General features: G+C 43.4%; 1 protein-coding gene across 1 annotated transcript in view; it reads right to left on the bottom strand.

The window, feature by feature from the left end:
- Window positions 1-11,943, bottom strand: part of ndst2a (N-deacetylase/N-sulfotransferase (heparan glucosaminyl) 2a) — a 450,479-nt gene that overhangs the window by 413,683 nt on the left and 24,853 nt on the right. The window contains exon 2 of the mRNA XM_048616195.1: window positions 245-314. The gene's annotated coding sequence lies outside the window, so the exon portion shown is untranslated. The remainder of the gene's footprint in view (window positions 1-244; window positions 315-11,943) is intronic.

Genomic DNA, 11,943 nt, shown 5'->3' with positions numbered 1-11,943 from the left:
GTCAGCCTTCCTGCTCCTCTGATGCTGCTTGGCCTGCTGTGTTCATCCAGCTCTACACCTTGTTAGCTCAGATTCTCCAGCATCTGCAGTTCCTACTATCACTAAGTCTGACTGAGTGATATGTTAATATAGTCACATCCTACAGAAAGTGAAGCAATGTCACAATCTTGCTCTCCCATGCAGCTTCACGCCAAGATTAAGCCTCCGCATCATGTTTATTAAATAAAATTAATGTTTTCCTTACCTCAACAGACTCTGTAAATAATTTTTAACGCCTCGAGAAGGTTAGACCAGGGACAATTAGAGAAGAATTGCTGTTGGAAAGAGACATTAGCAGATTAGTGCCTGCTTTTAAATCTCCGATACTGGGTCAGGGGGGATAGAAAGACAGATAAAAAGGGGAAATAATTTCCTACCATGCTTTTGCGTTTTTAAAATTGCTGCAATTACAGTGACCAAAGTCCCATGAGAATATAAATGCTTGGATAATTCCCCTATTCCCAACAATCATTGGTAGAGATACATGTTGCACAATTCTGGATTGATTTTACTGATCATTTCTATTGTAACTATACTCCACTCACTGCATTGCGTCAGAAAAATAATCCTGCTTTAATCGGTAGACTTTGATTGGGAGGACATGGGTTCTGTTGCCTGCAATTCACAAAGTCACTATTTAGTCTGCTATTTGATTGGATTCTTGTCATTTGCTACAAAATCCTGTCATAATGGCTCACCCAGCCTCTGATTCACTGAATGCCAGTAGGGACAAATATTCACTTCTTTCAAAACACAAACAACAGGGCAGACCTGTTAACAGACAAAATATGGCACAGGGATCTTGAAGCTTCACTGCAAGTAAATGCATTCTGTGACACTGCTTACAGCAAGCCCTCAATTCCCTCTCAGTCTCATCCTCTAGATTCTCTCTCCATCATGTGCTGCATTCATGTCACTTTTCCTCCTATCATATTTCTTCAGCTCCGCGCAGCTCAGGAATCTCAAATCCTCCAGTTATTTAACCTGGATGTTGGATGGATGGATGGATGGAATAATGGATGGATGGAATAATGGATGGAAGGATGGAGATTTTAAAAAAATGTCCGTGATTAGTCTCTTCCAGATTGATTTTGTGCCTGAAATTTCTTGGGCATCCATTTAAAATGGCAAAGGCAAACTTATTATAAGATGACACTCAATTTTTTTTCCCAAAAAAATTCTGTTGATTAAGTAATTAATTAAAGAGGAGGTAGATTGATTTTTTGAAATATCTGCAGCTACGATGAGCTGGCATGAAACAGGAGCTAAGGCCTGGGGCAGATCAACCATGATCCTGTTGAATGACAAGGTGGGGCTCGAGGGGTTGAATGGCCTACTCCTGCTTCAATTTGGGTGACACAGTGGCTCAGTGGTTAGCACTGCTGCCTCAATGCCAGGGACCCAGGTTCGATTCCACCCTCGGGTGACTGTCTGTGTGGAGTTGGCACATTCTCCCAGTGTCTGTGTGGGTTTCCTCCGGGTGCTCTGGTTTCCTCCCACAGTCCAAAGATGTGCAGGTTAGATGGATTGGCCATGCTAAATTGCCCATAGACACTAAGGATGTGCAGGCTGGGTGGATTAGACATGGGAAATGCAGGGTTACAGGGATAGGGAAGGGGGTCTGGGTGGGATGCTGTTCAGAGGGTCGGTGTGGACTCAATGGGCTGAGTGGCCTGCTTCCACACTGTAAGGATTCTATTGAAGTGTTTATACAATCCTGGTAGCTTGTAGGCATTTTCCAGGCACAAGTATCACAGAGATGTGACAACAAAAGTGAACAGGAAGGACATTCAGGATTTTAATGCATTACAGATATAAAAGGTGTCTGCTGCAACAGTATCAGTTCCTTCCTCTGGTATGCCATTTCTGAACATTATAAATTATTATCATAAAAGGCACCTGGTTCATTGGGAGCAAAGCAAGGAGATTTGTTGTTGAAAGATTAATTAGTACAAGGCTTGGTCACACAAATATAATCCCAGAAATGCGATTGCTTTAGAGAAAAAAGTGTCTTCAGTGCAATTTTAAGCCACAACTTCCTCTTCCCAGCTTATTTTGCATTATCCTAAATTTGCCTTCTGTAAGAATTTGATCACAGGGACTGCTGCAGCTTCTCTCCCACAGTTTTGATCACCTCAACCCATTCTATTCAATTAATGCTTTGCTTTTACTTTAAGATATTTGCTGTTGTGTACAGGGGCTCACTGAAGTGCTCGATTAGATTAACGCCTTGTAATCACTCATGTGCAATCCATCATTCTGTATTTAATACTGGAGCACAATGGAATCAAAGAATGATTAAGCGGAGAACAAAGATCTATGTGAGAGCAAGGGTAACGTTGCCCAAGGCCAAGAGAACTCCAACTAATCAAACCGCATTTGTATCTTCCCTTTACTGCAGTGGAATGAAAAATAATGGTTTGTATCTGGGAATATATTAGCATGAAAGAGAGAGAGAGACAGACAGACAGAGAGACAGGGAGAGGGGGACATAGAGACATGGAGAGAGGGAGAGAGGGAGACAGATAGACAGACCGGGAGGGAGACAGACCGGGAGGGAGACAGGGAGAGGGAGAGAAAGTGTGCGCAACCTCTCTCCTCTTTAGGATCTGTCAGATTACTACCAAATAGGGAGGTGGTGGGATTGTGGTCATGTTACTGGACGAGGTAATCCATTGTTCCAGACTAAAGACAAAAAGGTAAAGTCACCATAGTTTCTGATGAAAGGTCATTGGACCCAAAACATTAACTCTGTTTTCTCTCCACAGATGCTGCCAGACCTGCCAAGTTTCCCCAGCAATTTCTGTTTTTGTTTCAAAGCCACAAAGCCCTACTGAACCAGAGAGAGAGAGAGACACACACAGCGAGCGCGAGAGACAGACAGACACAGAGACTGACAGAGAGAGAGTGAGAGACATACCCACAGCCAGACAGAGAGGGCCACAGAGAGAGAAAGATACAGATAGATACACACACACAGCAGGCAGAGAGACACAGAGGGAGAGAGAGAGAGAGAGAGAGACAGAGACAGAGACAGACAGACTGGCACACACACACTGATGACTGGTTGGTTAACCTGAGGGACACCATGCCTCAGGCAAGGGGAGAGGTTGAGCAGGAGAGTCCTTCATGGTAACCTCAGCCGGTGAGGGGAATTGAACACATATTGTTGGTGTCACTCTGCATCACAAACCAGTCGTCCAGCCAACTGAGCTAATCAACATCCAGACTAATTCTCCGGGGTTGAAAGGAAAACAGGAAGATGCTGGAAATCTAAAATATAAACAGAAAGCACTGGAGAAAATCAGTAGGTCTGACAGAATCTGCAGACAGTAAAACTGAGGTAACATTTCAAGTCTGATATGCCTTTTCTTCATTCCACAGCTGGACCTGTTGAGTTCCTCCAGCACAGTTGCTGTTTTTATAACGTTCTGGGGACATGGGTTCAAGTCCCAGCAAATGGTGACATTTGAATTCAATGAAAATGAGTAACAAAAATCTAGCTTTTTGGCAACCCCGCAACCACTGCCAATTGTGAACACCCATCTGGTTCACTAATGTCTTTTAAAGATGGAAATCTGTCGTCCTTACCTGACCTGGCCTACATGTGACTCCAGACCCACAGCAATGTGAGTGATATTGACCTGCCCTCTGGGAAGTTAGGGGTGGGCAATAAATGCTAACCTGGCCCATGATACCCAAGAATGAATAAAATTGCATTCTCTTACTTTCAGGTGTCCAAACACTGCTTTAAGACGATGCACTGCAATTCATACACAGACGTAAACTGAATTAATAAAGAAAGATTCCAATACACAAAGAAAATGCTTCCCTGAGGATGAAGTTATTTGTGTTTGTCGCTGAGCAGTGCATTGAAAATGAAAATGAAACCTTGAATAGATTGTAATTTCCTTTATCTGCACTGTGCAGGGGGTCTTAAGAACAAAACGCAGGTTATAACCTGCACTTTTTAATGACTCCCTCAAAACAGTGAGCTGACAAAGCCTTGATATCACTGTATTTACATCATTCTTAAAATACAGCAGTATTAAGAAGTGTCTATTGTACTTTCACTCTGGAATTTGTCCCAATTTTTGAATTGATACCCTGAAGGAGAAAAGGAATAATCTTATCTTTCTCTCTATTCAAGTTAAGCATTATCCACATTCACAACACTAAAGGAGCTCTGAATTGTCTCCCAGCTGAGAAGTATTTCCACTGTATCCAAGCCCTGGAGAGAGTGCAAAGGAAATTTACTAGATTTCACTTGAACGCCGAAGGATGAGGAGCGACCTGATACAAGTTTACTAAATGATGAGAGGCATGGATGGTCAGAGTGTTTTTCCCAGGTTAGGAATGTCAATCACTTGGACATAGATTTAAGGTACAAGGGGGCAAGTTTAAAGATGTGAGGGGCAAGTTGTGTTTTTTTTAAAATACAGAGGATTGTAAGTGCCTGAAATGCACTGCCAGAAGTGGAGGAGAGAATAGCAACTTTTAAGATATCTGAATAGGCAAGGAATAGCAGGATATGGACTGCATAGGCGCAAAGTTTTTAAGTTTAGGAAGTCATGTGTCAGCTCATGTATAGTGGGCTGAAGTGCCTGTTCGTATGCTGTACTATTGTTTGTTCTTTGTAACGTTACCAGGAAAGAGGGATTTCAGACACAAGGAAAGATTAAAGAAATTAGACTGATTCTCCATGGAGCAGAGAAGATCAAGAGATATTATTGAAATGTTTAAAATTATGAACAATTTCGACAGGGTAATGGAGGATATTCTGGTTCCAGTAGTTGGTACATCAGTAACTAGGGGTCACAATTTCAAGATTGCCATCAAGAGAGCCAGGAGTGAGACAAGGAGAAACTTCTTTACTCAGAGTATTGTAAGGATTTGGAATGCACTGCCCAGGAGAGTGGAGGAGGTGGATTCCACAAGAGGTTTCGAAAGACAGCTGGATATCTTTTCAAAAAAGTGATGAGTTTAGAGGGCTATGGAAATAGGACTGGAGATTGGGACTAACTGGGTAGCTCTTTTGGGAGCTGGTATGACACGAGAGGCCTTCTGTCTTGTAAAAATCTATGATTCTAAGAGAGAGTAATAATTCTATCTGGTAATGACTTCAAACTCAATGCTTCACAACTTTCTTCTTCTTTGGATCAGGGCAAAACATTATCTTGACCAGTATATGTTAAATAGGAGAGTTGTAAAACTCTTGAAAGCAAGGACTCTAAACAGCACCAAGTGGGTAAAGTGGGGGGTTTCAAGTCGACATACAGAACAGGTATGAAATTTTGCCCTTCGTCCTGAAAATAAACTTCAACGCTATTGGAGAGGCAGTTACAATTAATCCAGCTCTGACAATGTAGACACATGGATCAAGGTCACCTCTGGGAGATTCTGTTCTGCAGTGCAATGGATTCTGGGTGAAACATATCCAGTCAGGACACAGCTACCATATAACAAAGAGGGAGTAAAGTTCCTTCAAAGGCACAGGTAGGATATCAGAGGTGACGAGGGTTATATTTCAGATCTTCAATATTCTTAATATGAAAAGTGCTCTCCAACTGCACAGACTAGATACTGAATTCAGACGGCAGGGTCCCTTTAAGATTTTGATTGCCGAAGTCATATACCTGTAGTATTCCAGATGCCACCATCACTAGCCTGTTGATTTCTGCTTCAAAAGCCTGAAATTGCTGCCTTGGGTAGTTCACTGTCATCAATCTTGTGTTCTCTACAATAAGTCAAGGGGTTTGGTCAATTATCAGTGGTGAATGCTATACCATTGGTGAATCTAATTAGAAGAGGCATTTGTACTACATAAGATATTTTCTCACTATAGTTTACATTAACTACTGAGCACAATTAGGGATATGGGCCAAATGCTGGCAAATGGGACTAGATCAGTTTATGATATCTGGTCGGCATGGATGAGTTGGACTGTAGGCCTGTTTCTGTTCTGTGTAACTATGACTCTCAGGTGCTGGCACAGACTACATGTACTCCCTTTGGGGCTTTACACATTAGTCTACTTTCTCCACCCAATGGCTGAGTGAACCATTCCCTTGTACAACGACCTTAACCTAATCCCTAAATGCAAAAGCAAAGCCCTGTCTCAGGTGGGGAGCAAACGATTCAATAGCACTTCCAAGAACTGCAGGGAGTGCAAACATTACAAAGAACTTACAGCAAAGAAACAGCTCAAGCGGTCCATGTCAACTACAATAAAATGCATCTCAATCCGTTAACATCATTCTGGTCCTTATCGCATCGCAGTTTGTGGGACATTTTCCCACATTGCAATAGCAACATGCACTTCCAAAAGTACTTCTGTGCCTGTGAAGTGTGTTGGGACACGCTGAGGTTGTGAAATAAATGCAATAAAAATAAACACAAGTTCCTTCCTTTCCTCTTACATATGACTGAATGTTTGACTCCATTGCTTCAGCTGCCTTTCCCTTTTCTCACCAAGCGTGCCTACCCCTTCACCCACGCACTCCAGTTAGAAAAATTAGAGTCATATAGTCTTTGGTCCAACCAGCCCATTTCCCTCCAAACATTCCTTATTCAGGTACTTATCCAAATGTCCTTTAAATGTACCTGCATCCATCGCTTTCTCTAGCAGTTCATTCCACACGTGAACCACTCCGTGCAAAAAAAAATTGCCACTCATGTCTTTTTTAAAATCTTTCTCCTCTCACCTTAAAATATGCCCCCTAGTCTTGAAATCCCCCACCCTAGGGGAAAAAAAACACCTGCCATTCACGTTATCTATACCCCTCATTATTTTAGAAATCTCTATGAGGGGACCTCTCAACATCCCATGCTCTAGTGAAGAGAGTCCCAGCCTATCCTTAAAGCTGAAACCCTCCACTCCTGGCAACATCCTGGTAAATCTCTTCTGAACCCTCTCCAGCTTCATAATATCCTTCCTATAACAGGGCAACCAGAACCGGACACAGTATTACAGAAGAGGCCTCACCAACATCCTGTACAACCTCAACATAATGTCTCAACTCCCACACTCAAAGGTCTTAGCAATGAAGGCAAGTGTGCAATTAATTAATCAAACAATTAATGTGCTACAAGCTTAGTAAGCTTGATAAGCTTAGTTCCTCACAGTCTAAGTTAACGCCAGAATATTGAGGGAACTTTAAAAATTACCCTGTTCCCCTGTAGCACAAATGGTGGTGATTGTTTGAAATTGACATTCTTGCTCTTGTCCTGATAGCGTCAAGATGAAAAGCTTCGACAATGTGTCTCTCTTTATAGCAAAATTCAAGAACTATGTGCATGAAACTCGATGACATCCAAGGTCTGAGAGAAATCACACATGCAAGCAAGCAATCTGAAACGTTCACACATTCAGTCTCGCTTAGAAAGATCTTGCACCAAATTAGCACATAGTGACACCAAGACACCAATCAATGAGTGGAACAAGCAGGGAACACTTGCAGAAAAGCTCACAAAAACTCATTAGTCCATGACAGAAAAACCTGTGTAGATTCTCAACACAGGTCACTAGAAACCCTCTGCATTCTGAACCCTGAAAAGCAGAACAAGGCTTTTACATTGGTGGCACCTCAGGAAATATTCAGCTCACTTATGTGGTTTAGTCATGGGCCCAACTGCCTGTATACTGCTGGAATGACTGATTTGATCATAGAATCCCTACCGTGTGGAAAAGCAGGCCATTCAGCCCATTGAGTCCACACTGACTCTTCAAACACCATCCCACCCTCCTACCCTATCCCTATATTTCCCATGGCTAACTCACCTAAACTACACATCCCTGGACACTATAGGCAATTTTGCATGGCCAATCCACCTAACCTGCCCCTAATCTTCGGACTGTGGGGGCAAACCCACGCAGACACGGGAGAAGGTGCAAACCCTACACAGACATTCGCCCGAGGCTAGAATTGAACCTAGGTCCCTGGAATGTGAGACAACAGGGCTAACCACTGAGGCACCGTGCCACCCTAACTGTCTAGCCTGGCCAGCAAAGTGAAATTCTTTGTGCGCATCTTCAAAACGAAACACACAGAAAAGCTACTGGAATCGATCTTAGATACCGTTAATCTCTTGGGATCAAATTCAAATCATTTTAGGCCACTAAATGAATGTATGATGTATAAATATCTGATCCAAGTGTCAAAACACAAAAGGGTGCATCACCAAGAGAAGCCCAAGGCCTACTTACAGCTTTGCCTAGCCAGCATGACCAAGAGAAAGCCAACTCAATGGGACCTGAGGGACAGCATTTTCATGCAGAGGGTGGTGTATGTGTGGAATGAGCTGCCAGAGAAGGTTGTGGAAGCTGGTACAATTACAATATCCAAAAAGCATCTGGATGGGTACACGAATAGGAAGGGTTTAGAGGGGATATGGACTAAATGCTGGCATAAGGGGACTAGATTAATTTAGGATATCTGGTTGACTGACACGGACGATTTGGACCTCTGTTTCCATGCTGTACACTCTATATACCAGTGTTAGCCGTCCTGTGCTAACATTTAGTTCTCAGGGTCTAAAACACATTCTTGGACCAGAGGCACCATGAGGTGACTGGGAGCTATTACCTGCAGGTTTGAATGTTTCACAGACCTTGAATCCTGGCCCTTTGAGGGGAAGAAGCAGGGCAGCTGTCACATTTAAACAACATGCAAAAGGAACATCATGCTGGGAGGAAAGCAGAACGGAGCATCTGAGGAGGGCAGATCTTGCGTCAATTCTAGTCGAGAAATCTTTCGATTGATTAACAACTGGTGCTTTGTTGCCATGTTTGTAACATTCTGAAAATTAGGTCAACAGCTGGTGGACAGCTGAAAGGCCTGAATCAAATGCAGCAAAGAATTTAACAAGAGAGAAGCAAAAGCATTGATTGGAAAGCTGTTAATGAAAGTAAATAGTAAAATGCTGGAAATCTTGAAAGAAACACAGGAAGGACCAGCATTTTTGCTGGGAGGAAGGTAGCATTTAAGGTCGATGATGAAATGGCATTTTTTGTTTTCAATTTGTTGAAAGTACCTGTGAATTCATTTATCACTCAAACATTTTGAGCTATTAAGAACGCTTTACTAAATAAACCTTGTGTGGGACACAGGAGAAATGCCAGCGATAGGTTAAAGAAACTCAGATATATAAAGACTGTGGCAACAAGAGGGAGTTAAAAGGCCAGAAATTCTGCACCAAGTATTTCACCTCCTGACTCCCCAAAGCCTGTCCATCTACAAAGGCACAATTCAGGAGTGTGATGGAATACTCCCCATGTGCCTGGATAGGTGCAGCCCCAACAACACTCGAGAAGCCTGACACCATCCAGGACAAAGTAGCCTGTTTGATCAGCACCAAACTGAATGCCTTAAAGCAGCCACACCCCCTCAGCGGCAATGCACAGGAGCAGCAGGTTGTACCACCTACTGCTACAACTCATCAAATGCTCCTTTGTCAGCAATTCCAAACATGTCACCTTGGAGAACAAGGGCAGCACAGACTTCAGAACTTTACAAGCTATAAGTGCTGCTCAAAGTCACCCCCATTCCGATATGAACGTCACTCCTTCACTGTTGCTGGATCAAAATCCTGGAATTCCCTTGCTAACAGCAGCACCAATAGCAGATAAACTGCAGCAATTCAAGAAGGTCAGCTCACTACCACCTTCCCAAAGGCGGTCATGGGACAGGCAATAATTGTTGGCCAAAGTGGGGGGTCCTCATATCCCATACAATAATGAAAAAATCCAAATAGAGGATTGACATGAGACTTAACAGGAAGAGGAAAGGTTCCTCTAGTTACGACAGTGATGCAAGTCATAAAGGGACAGTGTTGGACATAGATTCTCTCTTTGTCTCATGGTGATGAGTATGTAAACGAGGCAAGTTGTTTTATTTTCCAGTTTTTCTGATGTTATCAGATGCTGTGGGATTTTCTAGAAACAAATGATGGAAGATGTGCATGTTGAGTATTAAACTGCTCCATAGAATAATGAATAGAAAGTAGCAATTGTAAGGCCATGATCTAGACAAGGGTTGTAAGATTATATCATGGAAACCACGTTTCCACTTGTGCAGGAAGCCAAGACCAGGGCCCAGTAATACAAGGCAGTCACCTTCTAGTCTACAAGGGAGCTCAGGAGAAACTTCTGTAACCAGAGAGTGGCAAGATGAAGGATCCCATTAACAATCTGGGGCATCGTGGAGTGAATAGCATCCATGCATTTATCATCATAGAATCCCTACAGTGTGGAAACAGGCCCTTCGGCTCAACAAGTCCACACTGACCCTCAGAGCACCCCACCCAGACCCATCCCCCCCTGTTACCCACCTAATCTACACATCCCTGGACACAATGGGGCAATTTAGCATGGCCAATCCACCCTAACCTGCACATCTTTGGACTGTGGGAGGAAACCGGAGCACCCGGAGGAAACCCACGCAGACACAGGGAGAATGTGCAAACTCCACACAGGCAGTCACCCGAGGGTGGAATCGAACACGAGTCGCTGGCACTGTGAGGCAGCAGTGCTAACCACTGAGCCACCATGCCACAGTGCGAGATAACTCAATTGGCTGGACAGCTGCTTTGCTATGCAGAGTGATGCCGATAGCTCGGGTTCAATTCCCACATTGACTGAGGCTATCCCAAACATCCCTCCTTTTCAACCTCACCTGAGGCACGGCGACTCTCAGGTTAGACTCCCTACCAGCTGTCTCCCTCTCTGAGGAGCGAGTACCCCTATGGTTCTCTGGGACTTTGGCAATTTTACTTTTTTGATAAGCACAGGACGGAGAAAGGCACTGGAGGATAGACTGGGAGGGTGAGATGAACAGCGAAGGGGAAAGAGGGAATTGCAGGATGACAAACACTAGCATGGACCAATTGTGTCGAATGGCTTGATTCTGAACTGCAAACATTCCATTATATGGTGTCACACACTTTAAGAGCAGTGTTGGAATTTTTCAACATTCAGAATAGATTGTGATTGAAGTAAACCATTTCTATCACTTAAGACTTTATCCTTGAGATTTGAACAGAGGCTATTGTGCATGTTGAGAGACAGGGATACCATTCACCCATCCTTTAGAGCTTCAACGCTGAAGGACACATTTCATGTCAGAACTCGTGGCTATCCCTGCAGCACATAAGAATCTCTCTTACCTTCATCAAGAGACAGATACCAAAAACAAGACAAACAGCGGTTTGTTTCTTCATAAATGATAATGTTCAAGGCTTCGTTTTTACCTCCTGCAGATTTCTTTCTAAAATAACTGTTGAGAGTAGCGTGAGATCTCTGCCACAGAACCATACTGGAGAGACATCTATGACTGCAGCACTAAAGGCTCACAAAGAAAGCATCTGCAGATCATTACAGAATAATTTGAGGAAATAAGTTTTCCAAAAAAATGTCATGAACATGTTGCAGCTTTCCAAACCCCGCACTCTTATTGAGCCCCAAAAATGGCACGTTGTGAAGTGGAAGACTATAATTCGTGGTTCATACAATGGAGACAAGTCACCTCATCACAGAAAGGTAAGCAATCAGGACCAGCAACAAGTTTCATGCTCCTCCTAGTGGCCACTACCATCATGTCATTATGAGAGGAAAGTTGTGCTCGTCAACATCCTTGGGGTTACCATTGGCAAGAAACTGAACTGGACTCGCCACATAAACCCAATGGCTACAACAGCAGGTCAAAGGCTATGAATACTGTGGTGAGTAACTCACGTCCTGACTCCCCAAAACCTGCCCACCATCTACAAGGTACTAGTCAGGAGTGTCATGGAATATTCCGCACTTACCTGGATGGGTGCAGCAAGAAGCTGAACACCATCCAGGACAAGGTGTAGAGCTGGATGAACACAGCAGGCCAAGCAGCATCAGAGGAGCAGGAAGGCTGA

This window comes from Rhincodon typus, chromosome 34 (assembly GCF_021869965.1).
Source record: "Rhincodon typus isolate 14 chromosome 34, sRhiTyp1.1, whole genome shotgun sequence".
In the NCBI taxonomy this organism is placed as follows: domain Eukaryota; kingdom Metazoa; phylum Chordata; class Chondrichthyes; order Orectolobiformes; family Rhincodontidae; genus Rhincodon; species Rhincodon typus.
The sequence above is the reverse complement of the archived record's forward strand: the minus strand, read 5'-3'. Positions and strand labels throughout refer to the sequence as shown.